The following is a 15,224-nucleotide window of genomic DNA, read 5'->3' on the forward strand; positions in this document are numbered from 1 at the left end:
AATCAGAGAGGGTCTACGTCCCCCCCCCCCCCTAAATCAGACGAGAGGGGGGTCTACGCCCCCCCCTCTAAATCAGACGAGAGGGGGGGTCTACGTCCCCCCCCCTCTAAATCAGACGAGAGGGGGGGTCTACGTCCCCCCCCCTCTAAATCAGACGAGAGGGGGGGTCTACGCCCCCCCCTCTAAATCAGACGAGAGGGGGGGTCTACGTCCCCCCCCCTCTAAATCAGACGAGAGGGGGGGTCTACGTCCCCCCCCCCTCTAAATCAGACGAGAGGGGGGGTCTACGTCCCCCCCCCCTAAATCAGACGAGAGGGGGGTCTACGCCCCCCCCCCTCTAAATCAGACGAGAGGGGGGGTCTACGTCCCCCCCCTCTAAATCAGACGAGAGGGGGGGTCTACGCCCCCCCCCCCCTAAATCAGACGAGAGGGGGGGTCTACGCCCCCCCCCTCTAAATCAGACGAGAGGGGGGGTCTACGTCCCCCCCCTAAATCAGACGAGAGGGGGGGTCTACGTCCCCCCCCCCTAAATCAGACGAGAGGGGGGTCTACGCCCCCCCCCCTCTAAATCAGACGAGAGGGGGGGCCTACGTCCCCCCCCTCTAAATCAGACGAGAGGGGGGTCTACGCCCCCCCCCCCTCTAAATCAGACGAGAGGGGGGGTCTACGTCCCCCCCCTCTAAATCAGACGAGAGGGGGGGTCTACGCCCCCCCCTCTAAATCAGACGAGAGGGGGGGTCTACGTCCCCCCCCCTCTAAATCAGACGAGAGGGGGGGTCTACGTCCCCCCCCCTCTAAATCAGACGAGAGGGGGGGTCTACGTCCCCCCCCTCTAAATCAGACGAGAGGGGGGGTCTACGTCCCCCCCCTCTAAATCAGACGAGAGGGGGGGTCTACGCCCCCCCCTCTAAATCAGACGAGAGGGGGGGTCTACGCCCCCCCCCTCTAAATCAGACGAGAGGGGGGTCTACGTCCCCCCCCCCCCTAAATCAGACGAGAGGGGGGTCTACGTCCCCCCCCCCTAAATCAGAGAGGGTCTACGTCCCCCCCCCCTAAATCAGACGAGAGGGGGGTCTACGCCCCCCCCCCCTAAATCAGACGAGAGGGGGGGTCTACGTCCCCCCCCCTCTAAATCAGACGAGAGGGGGGTCTACGTCCCCCCCCCCTAAATCAGAGAGGGTCTACGTCCCCCCCCCCTAAATCAGACGAGAGGGGGGTCTACGCCCCCCCCCTAAATCAGACGAGAGGGGGGGTCTACGTCCCCCCCCCCTCTAAATCAGACGAGAGGGGGGGTCTACGCCCCCCCCTCTAAATCAGACGAGAGGGGGGGTCTACGTCCCCCCCCCTCTAAATCAGACGAGAGGGGGGGTCTACGTCCCCCCCCTCTAAATCAGACGAGAGGGGGGGTCTACGTCCCCCCCCCTCTAAATCAGACGAGAGGGGGGTCTACGTCCCCCCCCCCTCTAAATCAGACGAGAGGGGGGGTCTACGTCCCCCCCCCTCTAAATCAGACGAGAGGGGGGGGTCTACGTCCCCCCCCCTCTAAATCAGACGAGAGGGGGGGTCTACGTCCCCCCCCCTCTAAATCAGACGAGAGGGGGGGTCTACGTCCCCCCCCCCTCTAAATCAGACGAGAGGGGGGGTCTACGTCCCCCCCCCTCTAAATCAGACGAGAGGGGGGGTCTACGTCCCCCCCCTCTAAATCAGACGAGAGGGGGGGTCTACGTCCCCCCCTCTAAATCAGACGAGAGGGGGGGTCTACGTCCCCCCCTCTAAATCAGACGAGAGGGGGGTCTACGTCCCCCCCCCCTAAATCAGACGAGAGGGGGGTCTACGTCCCCCCCCCCTAAATCAGACGAGAGGGGGGTCTACGCCCCCCCCCCCTAAATCAGACGAGAGGGGGGTCTACGCCCCCCCCCTAAATCAGACGAGAGGGGGGTCTACGCCCCCCCCCCCCTAAATCAGACGAGAGGGGGGTCTACGCCCCCCCCCTAAATCAGACGAGAGGGGGGTCTACGCCCCCCCCCCCTAAATCAGACGAGAGGGGGGTCTACGCCCCCCCCCTAAATCAGACGAGAGGGGGGTCTACGCCCCCCCCCTCTAAATCAGACGAGAGGGGGGGTCTACGCCCCCCCCCTAAATCAGACGAGAGGGGGGGTCTACGCCCCCCCCCTCTAAATCAGACGAGAGGGGGGGTCTACGCCCCCCCCTCTAAATCAGACGAGAGGGGGGTCTACGTCCCCCCCCCCCCTAAATCAGACGAGAGGGGGGTCTACGTCCCCCCCCCCTAAATCAGACGAGAGGGGGTCTACGCCCCCCCCCCCCCCCTAAATCAGACGAGAGGGGGTCTACGCCCCCCCCCTAAATCAGACGAGAGGGGGTCTACGCCCCCCCCCTAAATCAGACGAGAGGGGGTCTACGCCCCCCCCCCCTAAATCAGACGAGAGGGGGTCTACGCCCCCCCCCCCCTAAATCAGACGAGAGGGGGGTCTACCCCCCCCCCCCTAAATCAGACGAGAGGGGGTCTACGCCCCCCCCCTAAATCAGACGAGAGGGGGGGTCTACGCCCCCCCCCCCTAAATCAGACGAGAGGGGTCTACATCCCCCCTAAATCAGAGTGGAGGTGAGGGATCTGCATCCCCCCCAATCAGAGTGGAGGTGAGGGATCTGCATCCCCCCCAATCAGAGTGGAGGTGAGGGGTCTGTGTGCCGCTGTCTATAATAGAGAAGGGAGGAGGCGGCGCCCCTGATCAGTGTATATCCCCCATTGGATTCCGGGGCCCCTCTGACAAGGGCACGCCAAATTCTCTCCAGTATCCGACCTCCAATACCCCCCTACAGTGAGCTCCGGGCCCCCCGGTCTCGTAATGTCAGTCACCCCCGGTGCCAAGAATCAGCACTCACCTCCCCAGTGTGTCTCGTGTCTCCTCTCTCCTCACTCCTCACTATTATCCTAGTCAAGTGTGCGGTGATGTCAATAAGCAAGCCAGCCAATTGGTGTTAACTTCCTTAATATTATGCACGTGCCCCTCGCGTCACCTAGCAACCAGATGTCACATTCGGCTCTCTATCACAGATTGCTCCGGAAGTGACGTTCGTCGCCGCCATCTTGCTACACCCCACACCATTGCACAGTAATAATAGAGTAAGAAGGGGGCAAGCGGACATCTTGTTACACCCACCGGAGTTTTAGATTTCACAGTTATTTTCAACACAAAACGGAGCTTATATGCTTAAATACAATGGGGTAGATTCAGGTTCCCTTTGCGCACTCCTTACGTAGGCGCAGCGTCCCGTTTTTGCCCTGCGCCTCCGCAAATTATTTGCGCTACGCTTCATTCACGAAGCAGTAGCCACGTAATTTGCGTGGGCGCTCCTCAAAAATGCCCGGCGTAAGGGCGCGTAATTTAAATGATCCCGTAGGGGGCGTGGATCATTTAAATTAGGCGCTTTCCAGCGCCGAACGTAGTGCGCATGATCCGTCGGCAAACTTTCCCTACGTGCATTGCGGTAAATGACGTCGCAAGGACGTCATTTGCTTCAACGTGAACGTAAATTGCGTCCAGCGCCATTCACGATTCACTTACGCAAACGACGTAAAATTTAAACTTCGCGACGCGGGAACGACGGGTATACGTAGCATTGGCTGCCCCTGCTATTAGAAGGAGCAGCCTTACGCGAAACCCGACGTACGCAAATGACGTAAACTGCGTACGCAGGGCGCGCATAGGGTTGTGAATCGGCGTGAGTATGCAATTTGCATACTCTACGCTGACCACTACGGGAACGCCACCTAGCGGCCATCGTAAGAATGCAGCCTATGATACAACGGCATAAGAGCCTTATGCCACGCATATCTTAGGCTGCAGTCGGCGTAACGAGCTTTCTAAATACAGAAAAGTCGTTACGCCGGCGCAACTAAGCAATTGCGCTGCGTAACTATGGATACGCAGACGCAATTGCTTGCTGAATCTACCCCAGTGTCTGGAAATTCGACGGACTGTTTACGTGTTAAATCTTTAAAGCAGCAGCAAACCAGGCTGACCTTACATGGTTGCTAATGTGACAGAACACCTCTAATTTTCACATTTAACATGTAAACAGTCAGTCGGATTTACAAATAATGGGGCAGATCCACGAAAGAATTACACCGGCGTATCTCTTGATACGCCGCGTAATTTCAAATTTTGCGCGTCGTATCTTTGTTTTGTATCTACAAAACAAGATACGACGGCATCTCGGATGGATCCGACAGGCGTACGTCTTCGTACGCCGTCGGATCTTAGGTGCAATTTTTCGGCGGCCGCTAGGTGGCGTTTCCGTCGAATTCCACGTCGAGTATGCAAGATAGCTAGTTACGGCGATCCACAAACGTACGTCTGGCCGGCGCATTTTTTTACGTCATTTGCGTTCGTCTTTTTCCGGCGTATAGATAAACCTGCTTATATGAGGCGTACTCAATGTTAAGTATGGCCGTCGTTCCCGCCTCGCATTTTGAATTTTTTACGTCGTTTGCATAAGTCGTTCGCGAATAGGGATTTGCGTAGAATGACTTCACCGTCTTAAACATTGGCTTTTTCCAGTTTCATCTCCAGCATGCGCACTGGGAAACCCCCACGGACGGCGCATGCGCAATTCAAAAAAAACTTTGTTTACGTCGGGTCACGACGTATTTACATAAAACACACCCCCATCACAGAGATTTGAATGCCGCGCCATTACGCCGCCAAAGATACACTACGCCGCCGTAACTTACGGCGCAAATTCTTTGTGGATTCGAAAAAAAAGATAAGTTACTGCGGCGTAGTGTATCTTAGATACGCTACGCCCGGCAGGTTAATGCGCCGATGTACGTGGATCTGCCCCACTGTATTGAAACATATAAGCTACGTTTTGTGTTAAAAATAACTGTGAAATCCGGAGCAATCTGTGATGGGGAGCCGAATGTGACTACCGTTGTCTCGTCACATTCGGCTCTCTATCACAGATTGCTCCGGAAGTGACGTTTCGTCGCCGCCATCTTGCTACACCCCACACTCCCCCACAATCAGAGGTGTTCTGTCACATTAGCAAACATGTAAGGTCAGCAGGTTTGCTACTGCTTTTAAAATTTAACATCTAAACAGTCTGTATGAAGGCATCTCAGATAACTCAGATCCCCATGCTCTGGGTACAGGGCCGCCATCAGGAATTATGGGGGCCCCTTACACAGCTTCAGGCATGGGCCCCCTGGAGCAGAGAACCGGGGGGGGGGGGGTGCTGCCGCCTGAAATTGAGAAGCGGGGGGGCTGCCCCGCGAATTGAGAAGCGGGGGGGGGGCCTTTTACAAAAAAAAGAAGAAATAAAGAAAAATATTTATAAAAAAAAGGGGGGGGTAGCCATCCGGGGCCTTGGGGACCTCTGGGCCCTTTAATAAAAAGAAAAAAAAAGACAGAAAAAATATATTAAAAAAAAAATATATATATATATATATATATATATTTTTTTTTTTTTTTAAAAAGGGGGGTTGCCATCTGGGGCCCTGGGGACCTCTGGACCCTATATATATACAAATTATTATTATTTTTTTATAAAAATAAATTACAAAAAAAGGGCCATGCAGAAGAGCATGGCTGGGCACAAGCACGTACCTGTACGTCGCCTTTAAGAGCCCAGACCTGGTCCTGTGCTCCGTGACCGACCGCGCCCGTGGGACCCGATCGCCGCTGGTGTCCCGCGATCGGGTCACAGAGCTGAAGGACAGGGAGAGGTGAGAGTAAATAAACCGTTCACCGTTCTTCCTAGTGAGACTGTCACTGATCGTCTGTTCCCTGTCATAGGGAACGATGATCAGTAATGTCACACGCCAAGCCACGCCCCCCACACAGTAGTAATTACTCCCTAGGAAACACTTAACCCCTTCAGCACCCCCTACAGGTTAACCCCTTCACTGCCGGTGTCATTTTCACAGGAATCAGTGTATCTTTATAGCACTGTTTGCTGTAAAAATTACAATGGTCCCAAAATAGCGTCAAAAGTGTCCGATGTGTCTGCCATAATGTCGCAGTCACGATAGAAATCGCTGATCGCCGCCATAACTAGTAAAAAAAAAAAAAATAATAATAAAAATGACATAAAACGATCCCCTATTTTGTAGATGGTATAACTTTTGCGCAAACCAATCAATAAACACTTATTGCGATTTTTTTTTTTACCAAAAATATGTAGAAGAATACGTATTGGTCGTAGTTTCAAAACAGCTGGAGGGCCGAGTTTGCCCTCGCCTGGTCTAAACTGAGAAAAAAAAAATGTTATATATATTTTTTGGCGATATTTATTTTAGCAAAAAGTAAAAAATATTGAATTTTTTAAAAAAACGGTCGCTCTGTTTTTGTTTATAGCGCAAAAAATAAAACCGCAGAGGTGATCAAATACCACCAAAAGAAAGCTCTATTTGTGGGGAAAAAAGGACGTTAATTTTGTTGGGAGCCACGTCGCACGACCGCGCAATTGTCAGTTAAAGTGGCGCAGTGCCGAATCGCAAAAAGGGGCCTGGTCCTTTAGCTACAAAATGGTCCGCCTGAAGTGGAGTAGAAGAAAGTGTCTCTGGAAGCAGGACTGTTTCCCGTTATTCACACCTGAATCTGATATTTCTATCTCTATTTGAATCTCTACTAGGGTTGTCCCGATTCCGAGTATTTGCGGGAGTACTCGTACTCCCGCAAATACCCCTGATACCGAAATAGAATACTTACCCCCCCCCCCCGCCGACGCATCCCGCTGCTACGCCGCATCCCGCCGCATCCCCGCTTGGTTAATACGGGCGGGGAACATTACAGCTTTCATTTGAATAGCTGTAGTGTTTCCCGCCGCGTGGCGTATAGACACTCCCCCTTGCTCGGGTGAACTGTCCAATCCCGAGCAAGGGGGAGTGTCTATACGCAGCGTGGCGCGAAAGACTACAGCTATTCAAAAGAAAGCTGTAATGTTCCCCGCCCGTATTAACCAAGCGGCAGCACGGCGCGGCAGCATGTACGGTAAGGGGGACATGGCTGGATATGGGCGGGACATGGCTGCATATGGGGGGGACATGGCTGGATATGGGGGGGGGGGACATGGCTGCATATATGGGGGGACATGGCTGCATATGGGGGGGACATGGCTGCATATGGGAGGACATGGCTGCATATGGGGGGACATGGCTGGATATGGGGGGACATGGCTGCATATGGGGGGACATGGCTGGATATGGGGGGGACATGGCTGGATATGGGGGGACATGGCTGGATATGGGGGGGACATACATGGCTGGATATGGGGGGACATGGCTGCATATGGGGGGGACATGGCTGGATATGGGGGGGACATGGCTGGATATGGGGGGACATGGCTGGATATGGGGGGGACATGGCTGGATATGGGGGGGACATGGCTGGATATAGGGGGGACATGGCTGCATCTGTGGGGGGACATGGCTGGATATGGGGGGGACATGGCTGGATATGGGGGGACATGGCTGGATATAGGGGGGACATGGCTGCATCTGTGGGGGGACATGGCTGGATATGGGGGGGGGACATGGCTGGATATGGGGGGGACATGGCTGCATCTGTGGGGGGACATGGCTGCATCTGTGGGGGGACATGGCTGCATTTGGGGACACATTAAAAAAAAAGTATCGGTATTCGGTATCGGCGAGTACTTGAAAAAAAGTATCGGTACTTGTACTCGGTCCTAAAAAAAGTGGTATCGGGACAACCCTAATCTCTACTCTTCACCCAAGTTTTATTGTTTTTACCCGGCTGGGTAATAAAGAGAACATTCCGTTACTACAACTTTCACCAAACACCCCTAAGACGGCGGAGGAACACGAGGTAACGTGCCACCCAAAACAAACCAGCAGCTCCTTCAGGGGCATTCTGCAAGTCTGTCCCGGGCACCTTCACACTGAGACAATACAGTGTCCCGGAATGAAACTGACACAGGTCCCAGCATGAACCCCTCAGAGCTTAAGATGTGACACCCCCAACTAGTGAAGAACTACAAGTCCCAGCATAGATCTTTACTTGGGGGGGGTGCGACCTTCCCAAAGTTAAGGACTACAGGACCCAGCATGACCCCCGCCCCCCAAAAGAGCTGAAGATGTGAGACCCCCCCGCCCCCCAAATACTTAAGAACTACAAGTCACAGCATAGATCTGTGAAATCTATGGGGTCACACCCTTAGATCTCAGGGGTTCATGCTGGGAGTTTCAAATTTGGGGGGGGGGGGTCACATATTTAGATATCAGGGGTTCATGCTGGGACTGGTAGTCCTTTACTTTGGGGGGGGGGGGGGGTGTGACCTTCCCAAAGTTAAGGACTACAGGACCCAGCATGACCCCCCCCAAAAGAGCTGAAGATGTGAGGCCCCCCCGCCCCCCAAATAGTGAAGAACTACAAGTCCCAGCATAAACCTGTGAAATCTATGGGGTCACACCCTTAGATCTCAGGGGTTCATGCTGGGACATAGGCGTCCACTGAAATTTTTTCAGTGGGGGGGGCGCTTCCGCAGCGGCGATACACATTCAAACGCTAGCAGGGGTTAAAAGCGCCCCGCTAGCGGCCGAATAGCGCAGCTAAAACGATGGTAAAGCGGCACTTTTTAGCGGCGCTTTACCGATAACGCGTCCAGTTGGCAGTGTGAAATAGCTCTTGAGATAATTCAGCTTCACTCCATGCCCATATAAATATAGCCTAGAGAATGTACAGACCCCCCCTTCAGCACAGACCCCCCTCCTTCAGCACAGACCACTTCATTCAGCACAGACCCCCCATTCTGCACAGACTCCTCCATTCAGCACAGATGGACCCCCCCTTCAGCACAGCCCCCCCCATTCCGCACAGACCCCTCCATTCAGCGCAGACCCCCCTTCAGCACAGACGGACCTCCCCTCACCCCATCCCATTCAGTACCTCAGATCAGCCATCAGCACGGCCGGGTCACAGCAGGTTCCCTCCCCCTGTGTACACATAAACACTGGAGGGGGAGGCGGCTTCACTCTGCTCGCTGTGTCTGTGTGACATCCGACCCGGGACCACTCAGACAGCCCGCGGCCGCGATATTTTACAGGGGGGGGGGTCAATTGCCCCCCCTTGCCCTATGGAGCGGACGCCCATGTGCTGAGTGTTGAAGTCCTTCAAATTTGGGGGGGGGGGGTCACATCTTTAGATATTAGTAGTTCATGCTGGGACTTGTAGTCCTTCACTTTTGGGGGGACGTGACCCCCAAAAGTGAAGGACTATAGGTCCCACCATGAACCCCTCAGAGTTAAAGATGTGACCCCCCCCCCCCCAACCAGTGAGAACTACAGGTCCCAGGATGAACCAGTGTAACCTATGGGGGGTCACAAACAAAGGTATAAAAAAACGATCTTTTTTTAGGAAGGGGGGGCAGTTTGGAAATGTGGTCACCCTAGTAGTGAAAGCTTCTGTTCCTGTGATATGCGAATCTTCTGTATGCTCTGCGAGGCTCTCTGCAACCGGTGAGGATTCATCTCATTTCCTGGAAACGATTCACTTATAGGAACATGACACTTACATTGTTACTCTCTTCATTCTATGTTTATGTTTATGTTCTCTGCAGGAAATACATGGGTGTCATAATGGATATCTGGGTATGTATTATGATACACACTCACCGGACACACAACTGAATGCACGAGTGGGTAACCACTTGCCGACCGCCGCATACAGATAAACGTCTACAACATGGCACGGGCAGGCAAATGGGCGTACCTGTATGTCCCTTTTAAATTTGCCGCCCAGCAGGCGTGCGCTCGCGGGTCCCGGGAACTTGGGGCCCGATCCACAAAAACCCGGCGTAACTTAATTTTTCCCGTTTAACTTACACCGCCGCAAAATCTCTACCTAAGTGCCCGATTCCACAAAGCACTTACCTAGAAATTTTGAGCGGTGTAACTTAAATCCGTCCGGCGCAAGGCGTTCCTAATCTAATGGGGCGAGTCCCATTTAAATTAGGCGCGCTCCCGCGCCGGACGTACTGCGCATGCTCCCGACGCGATTTTCCCGACGTGCATTGCGCGAAATTATGTTACGCCGAGTTTTGTGAAAAAAAAGAGATGCGGCGGGAAAAAAATAATTTAAAAACAAATTTGACAGCGTCGCGGGAAAGAAGGGTCTACTTTTACATGGTGTACTAACTTTACACTTTGTAAAAGCAGCCCTAATTTTGCGACGGCAAACTAACACTTACGGAGAAAAAACGAAGCGTAAAAGATTCGTGGATCTCCGTAAGTGCTAATTTGCATACCCGACGCTGGATTTCGACGAGAAATGCCCCCAGCGGCGGATGCGGTACTGCATCCTAAGATCCGGCAGTGTAAGTCCCTTACACATGTCGGATCTTCTGCCTATCTATTGGAAAACTGATTCTGTGGATCAGTTCCATAGATAGAAACAGGGATACGACGGCGTAACAGTAGATACGGTGGCGTATCCCTTTTGTGGATCAGGCCCTTGATGTTCCCGGGAGGCCCACAATTGCGGTCGGCAAAGGCAGAACAGGGGGGTGCCTTTGTAAACAAGGAATTCCCCTGTTCTGCATAGTGACACGTCACTAATGACTGTTCCCCGTGATCGGGAACGGTGATCAGTGACGTGTCACGTGTAGCCACACCCCCCTAACAGTTAGAATCACTCCCTAGTACTGACTTAACCCCTTCAGCGCCACCTAGTGGCTAACCCCTTCACTGCCAGTGTCATTTTTACAGTAACCAGTGCATTTTTATAGCACTGATCGCTGTAAAAATGACAATGGTCCCAAAAATGGTGTCAAAAGTGTCCGATGTGTCCGCCATAATGTCGCAGTCACGATAAAAATCGCTGATCGCCGCCATTACTAGTAAAAAAATAATAATAATAAAAATGGCATAAAACTATCCCCTATTTTGTAGACGCTATTACCTTTTGCGCAAACCAATCAATAAACGCTTATTGCGATTTTTTTTTTTACCAAAAATATGTAGAAGAATACGTATCGGCCTAAACTGAGGGGAAAAAAAGTTTTTTTAAAAAAAATTGTGATATTCATTAAATAAAAAAGTAAAAAATATTGTGTTTTTTTTTTTTTAAATTGTCGCTCTTCTTTTGTTTAATAGCGCAAAAAATAAAAACCGCAGAGGTGAATAAAAAATATGTTTTTTATGTATTTTTTTGGACATATTTAGTATAGCAAAATGTAAAAAATATGGCATTTTTTTCAAAATTGTCGCTCTATTTTTGTTTATAGCGCAAAAACTTAAAACCGCAGAGGTGATCAAATACCACCAAAAGAAAGCTCTATATGTGGGGAAAAAAAGGCGCCAGAGGCGTTCAGAGCTGTTCGGAAATTCTCAGTTCCCGAGCCTTTCCAAATGCAGCTGAACGGTCTCTGAGTATTTTTGAGTCTCTCCAGCACCCCCCCCACCCCTGGCCACATGTGGTATTGCATGCCATAGAAGTCAATGTGGAACAAATTATTTTAGTTTCTATTGACTTCTATGGGAAAACTCGCTTTGATATGCGACTGCTTTGGATTATTTTTGTTTATAGCGCAAAAAATAAAAACCGCAGCGGTGATCAAATACCACCAAAAGAAAGCTCTATTTGTGGGGGAACAAGGACACCAATTTTATTTGGGAGCCACGTCGCACGACCGCGCAATTGTCATTTAAAGCGACGCAGTGCCGAATCGCAAAAAGGGGACTGGTGGTCTTTGGCCAGCGAAATGGTCCGGAGCTGAAGCGGTTAAAATATTTTTATTTTATTTTTTATTTTTTTACTGCTCTTGATTTTTTTCTGTATGGCAGATATATGTATGAAGAAATGTTTTTTTTTTCCCTATGGCTTCCTGTTTTACTGTATAACGTCATCGGGCCTACTCGGCGAAATATCTGCCAAGCCTCATCAATGACGCGGCGTGTTATGAAAGTCTTTTGTTTCTGTTTTTTATATGGATGATTAATATACTGAATTTACATAGAAAAAATGTTTTTTTTTAGGTACAGTATGTAGAATTTATTTGTGCTATTACAAGAATGTTATTTATGATTATCATAAAATCTGATGATACTTAGCGCCCTCTAATGGCCAAATTTCCTTTTTTCGATATTTATGTAAAAGCATTCTATTTAGATCAGAACCCCCCGGGGGAAATAGCTGAAGGAAACGTTTTTGGCAGGCATCTTCTTTTGGAAAACCCTCAACAAACAAGAAAAGACAAAGAAAGCCGTCGCCCGCCTGTTTTCACTCGCCTAAAACTTTGCTGCTGATAAACGTACAGCCAATTCCAGGAAGAAGGTTTAATACACAGATGAAACTTTTCTGGGATTTGTATTTTTCTTCATCCAGCCTTCCAGATGTCTCTTTAACCACTTCAGCCCCGGACCATTTTGCTGGTCAATGACCGGGCCACTTTTTGCGATTCGGCACTGCGTCACTTTAACCACTTAAGAGCCGGACCAAAATGCAGCTAAAGGACCCAGACAGTTTTTGTGATTCGGCACTGCGTCGCTTTAAGGAGCCATTCACACCTCAGCGTAGGTGATCTGCCGCGTATTGCGGCGACATCAAATAGGCGTTGTGTCCCGCGATTTGCGGCGACAAAACGCAACGTTTTAAACATTGTTTTTTGCTGGAGGGGTGATTTTTTACATGGTCGGCTATGCCCGAACACCGAAGCCGCCCGAAAAAAAGGGTCCGGGACTTCTTTTGAGCTTCAGGCGTCTCGGCGTTCGGCGTTCGGCGTGGAGATGTGAATCATCTCCATAGCCGACCATGTAAAATCACCCCTTCAGCGTATTAGGGGCGGCTGCGGCGTCGCGCTTCAGGCGTATATACGCCTAGGTGTGAATGCAGCCTTACTGACAATTGCGCGGTCGTGCGACAGGGCTCCCAAACAAAAATGGCGTCCTTTTTTCCCCACAAATAGAGCTTTCTCTTTTGGTGGTATTTGATCACCTCTGCGGTTTTTACTTTTTGCGCTATAAACAAAAATAGAGCGACAATTTTGAAAAAAATGCAATATTTGTAACTTTTTGCTATAATAAATATCCCCCAAAAATATATAAAAAAAATATTTTTCCTCAGTTTAGGCCGATACGTTTTCTCCTACCTATTTTTGGTTAAAAAAAAATGCAATAAGCGTTTATCGGTTGGTTTGCGCAAAATGTATAGTGTTTACATAATAGGGGATAGTTTTATTGCATTTTTATATAAAAATTTTTTTTACTACTAATGGCGGCAATCAGCGTTTTTTTTCGTGACTGCGACATTATGGCGGACACTTCAGACAATTTTGACACATTTTTGAGACCATTGTCATTTTCACAGCAAAAAATGCATTTAAAATGCAGTGGCCCATATTCAAGAAGCACTTGCGCCCGTGTAACCATAGGTTACGCAGCGCAAGTGCTTACTTGCTCCGGTGTAACGAGTGCTCCTGATTCAGGAACCTCGTTACACCGACTGCAGGCTAAAATCTGTGCGGCATAAGGCTCTTATGCCTCGCAGATTTTAGGCTGCATTCTTGCAGGGGCCGCCAGGGGGCGCTCCCATTGTGTATCAGCGTGTGGTATGCAAATTGCATACTACCACTGATTCACAAGCTTGCGTGGGCCCCGCGCAAGCCAGGTACGGAGTTTCCGTATGGCTACTTTTAGCGCAAGGCTGCCCCTTCTAATAGTAGGGGCAGCCAATGCTAAAGTATAGCCGGCCTTCCCGCGCCGTGAAATTTGAATTTCACGGCGTTTGCATAAGTGATTCGTGAATGGCGCTGGACACCATTCACGTTCACTTAGAAGCAAATGACGTCCTTGCGACGTCATTTGCCGCAATGCACGTCGGGAAAGTTTCCCGACGGAGCATGCGCTGTACGCTCGGCGTGGGAGCGCGTCTAATTTAAATGATTCCCGCCCCCGGCGGGATCATTTAACTTGCGCGCGCTTACGCCGGGCAAATTTGCCGGCGCGCCCTCGCAATTCACAGAGCTACTGCTCCGTGAATCGAGGGCAGCGCAAAATATTTGCGGGGGCGCAGGGCAAAATCGTTGCCCTGCTCCCCCGCAAATATTGCGCAATTCTACTTGAATCTGGGCCATTGTTTATTGTAAAAATGACAATTGCAGTTTGGGAGTTAACCACAGGGGGGCGATGAAGGAGTTATGTTTCACCTAGTGTGTGTTTACAACTGTAGGGGGTGTGGCTGTAGGTCTGACGTCATCGATTGTGTCCCCCTATAAAAGGGATCACTCGATCGATGCCGCCGCCGCCACAGTGAAGAGCGGGGAAGCTGTGTTTACACACGGCTCTCCCCGTTCTTCAGCTCCGGGGACCGATCGCTGGACTCCAGCGGCGATCGGGTCCGCCGGTCCCGGTCACGGGGCTTCGGACCGGGTCGCGGGCGCGCGCCTGCGACCCACGGCTGGGTACTAGCACAGGACGTACCTGTACGTGCTTGTGCCCAGCCGTGCCATTCTGCCGACGTAAATGTGCAGCAGGCGGTCCTTAAGTGGTTAACTGACAATTGCGCGGTCGTGCGACGTGGCTCCCAAACAACATTGGCGTCCTTTTTTCCCCACAAATAGAGATTTCTTTTGGTGGTATTTGATCACCTCTGTGTTTTTTATTTTTTGCGCTATAAACAAAAATAGAGCGACAATTTTGAAAAAAAAAATGTTTTACTTTTTGCTGTAATAATAGTCAGTTCCCACTATAAATCGCTGATCAATGCCATTTAGGTGGAACCTTGGATTCTGAGCATAATCCGTTCCAGGAGAATGCTTGTAATCCAAAGCACTTGCATATCAAAGCGAGTTTTCCCATAGAAGTCAATGGAAACGAAAATAATTTGTTCCACATTGACTTCTATGGCATGCAATACCGCATGTGGCCAGAGGTGGGGGGGGGGCGCTGGAGAGACTCAAAAATACTCAGAGACCGTTCGGCTGCATTTGGAAAGGCTCGGGAACTGAGTATTTCCGACCAGTTCTGAACGGCTCTGGCGCCTCCGCACCTCTGGCCATATGTGGTACTGCACACCACAGAGGCTTGAATGAGACAACACTCGCAAACCGAGTCAGGATTTAAAAAAAAAAAAAATGCTCATATTGCAAAACGCTCGTTAACTGCGTTACTTGCATTTTAAGGTTTTACTGTACTAGTAAAAAAAAAACAACAAAAAAAAAAAAACAACAAAAAAAAAACATAG

This window comes from Rana temporaria, chromosome 10 (assembly GCF_905171775.1).
Source record: "Rana temporaria chromosome 10, aRanTem1.1, whole genome shotgun sequence".
Classification (NCBI taxonomy): domain Eukaryota; kingdom Metazoa; phylum Chordata; class Amphibia; order Anura; family Ranidae; genus Rana; species Rana temporaria.